Genomic DNA, 2,745 nt, shown 5'->3' on the forward strand with positions numbered 1-2,745 from the left:
TGTGTTAAAAGCTCCAATTTTTTGTTTGGTGATATTCATCTCCCGTGTTTCTTATCAACTATAGCAATGCATATTTATGTACTGTTGTATTCTTTTTTCTTATGTAAACCTATTTCACGTCTTTATTTGCATTTGTGCACAGTAACCATGGTGATCTCCCCCTCACTGGTAACACGTCAGCTGGACGGACCGGCATTACGTCACTTCCGGATGTGAGGTACGTCTCGACCGGGATCCGGGCGGCGTGGACTCCACGAGCGGGAGGAGTGTCTCCTACAACTAAAGGTATTTAAATCACTTATTTTGCTTATTTGCACTTATCCTGACGAAGGGGCTGCGACCCCGAAACGTTGAAGTCTTCATGACAATAAAGTCACTGCACGCCTACATTTGATTATAAGCTCTGAGTGCCGCCCGTCTGTTTTGGTATATATATATATATATATATATATATACACCAAAAGACCAAAATTGGTCTTTAGGAAATCCCAAAACTTGAAGGACCTGTTGGCACCTAGCATGCTAAGGAATCCTGAACCAAGAAATACCATGCCTAAATGTGCGGGTAGTTTTAAATGTGGCAATGTAAATGTAACATCTGCAAATTTCTCCATCAAAACAGGAAATCTTTTTGCAACTCCAATACCAACAAAGAATACTGGATCAAACAGTTCATTAATTGTAATACCTCATCAGCGATCTACCTCTTGGAATGCCCATGTAAAATGAAGTACATTGGCAAAACCAAAAGAGCATTGAAACTTTGCATTCAAGAACACATCAGGAACGTAAGTAACAAAGTTCTAACACATGTGGTACCAAGACATTTCCATCAGTACCATAATTCAGATCCGGAGGCATTAACGTACAAAGGTATTGAACTGGTATCTTTGGGAGACAGAGGTGGAGATCTCTCCAACCTCCTTTCGAGGAGAGATATGTTCTGGATTTATGAACTATACACTCTTCATCCTGATGGTTTCAATGAAGGATACGAGATAGCACCCTTCTTGTAATGTAAGCATCCTTCCTTTACTTGCTCCCTTACTTTTCATCTCATTTAAACTGAATTTTCATCTCTCGACCATTATTATAGCCATACCACGCTGGACAAGCCCAATTCCGGCCGATCTTGGAAGCGAAGCAGCGTTGGGCCTGGCCAGTACCTGGTTGGGGGACCTCCAGGGGAGACCAGGTGCTGCAATTTTAAGGATGAAACAGATATGGAATCACCCTATTTTTTAAATTTTTTGAATATTTGATCCCTTACTATATCCTTTGATATTTTAGTACCTTTTAACCCACGCTCATTCCAATATCTTCTTAAACCACGCATATCTCTTGACATCCTAGATATATGTCTTTCCTTTTAAATGTTGGTTCCCATAAAACTTCCTCCATCCAGATTTGGATACTGATCCATGTATATACGGACATTTATGGGCCCCTACTTATGACTCCACACTGTCATTGCAATCATACCATCTTGGGGACGCCCAATGCCGTCTGATCTTGGAAGCTAAGCAAGGTTGGGCCTGGCCAGTACAAGGATGGGAGACCTCCTTGGAAGATCGGGTATTGTAAAAACTAATACGTATGTCAGAGGAGTTTTGTATGAATGGCTATGTGTATATACATTTTTTAGCCTACGTCCTCCCCCTATAAATGTACCCTGCATACATCCCTGGAAATTTTGTCCCAATGTAGATTATGAACAGTGGTCTTAACAATTTCTCATAGTAATTAATATATTTTCTCCACTTATGTATATATGCCCCATGCGTGTTTTCTTTATGAATCTGTTATATGTCAGAATAATCAAAACATTTAATGTATTTGATATATTGGAACAGCGCTAATATAACCTCCTTCTCATCATCATCTGTATTTCCCCATTGTCTCTAATTTATGTACTTCCATAATTGAAATGGAGCCGGACATAGAATGTGCAGAGCATTGAACACAAGCAACTAACTCTTTTAATGTTATGGACTCTGACTCCAAATATATGGCCACCACAAACACTGAGTTTTGAGGACAAGAAAATGGCCGCCGCAGAACTGTATTATCCTATGAACTTGATACCCGCACTGAGGGGGTCATTCTGAGTTGTTCGCTCGTATTTTTTTTGCTACGGAGCGATTAGTCGCAAACTGCGCATGTGCAATGTTCGCAGTGTGCCTGTGCCAAGTAAATCAGCACAAAAGTTTATTTTACTCACGGTGTAACAAAGTTTTTTCTTAGTTCTGGTTGTCGTAGTGTGATTGACAGGAAGTGGGTGTTTCTGGGTGGAAACTGGACGTTTTATGGGAGTGTGCGGAAAAACGCTGGTGTTTCTGGAAAAAATGCGTGAGTGTCTGCAGAAACGGGGGAGTGTCTGTGCGTACGCTGGGTGTGTTTGTGACGTCAAACCAGGAATTAAACTGACTGAACTGATCGCTATTTGTGAGTAGGGCTGGAGCTACTCAGAAACTGCTAAGATATTTCTATTCGCAATTCTGCTAATCGTTCGTTCGTAATACTGCTAATCTAAGATACACTCCCAGAGGGTGGCAGCTTAGCGTGTGCAATGCTGCTAAAAGCAGCTAGTAAGCGAACAACTCGTAATCACCCACTGAGGACATGTGACAGCAGTTTAAGCACATCCCCCTGTAAAGAGCCGGCGCATGCGCATCTGGTCACTAAGGATACTGGATGTGGGGCGGATATGATGTCACGGACTGCCTGGACAGGAAGTCCGTGGCT

At 41.8% G+C, this 2,745-nt stretch overlaps 2 pseudogenes; both read left to right on the plus strand.

Moving 5' to 3' along the window:
• The first annotated feature begins 1,088 nt into the window (after positions 1-1,088).
• Positions 1,089-1,207, plus strand: LOC134947255 (5S ribosomal RNA; annotated as a pseudogene).
• A 261-nt stretch (positions 1,208-1,468) lies between these two features.
• Positions 1,469-1,587, plus strand: LOC134947290 (5S ribosomal RNA; annotated as a pseudogene).
• Positions 1,588-2,745: the final 1,158 nt, after the last annotated feature.

The sequence above is a fragment of the Pseudophryne corroboree genome, chromosome 7 (assembly GCF_028390025.1).
Source record: "Pseudophryne corroboree isolate aPseCor3 chromosome 7, aPseCor3.hap2, whole genome shotgun sequence".
Classification (NCBI taxonomy): Eukaryota; Metazoa; Chordata; class Amphibia; order Anura; family Myobatrachidae; genus Pseudophryne; species Pseudophryne corroboree.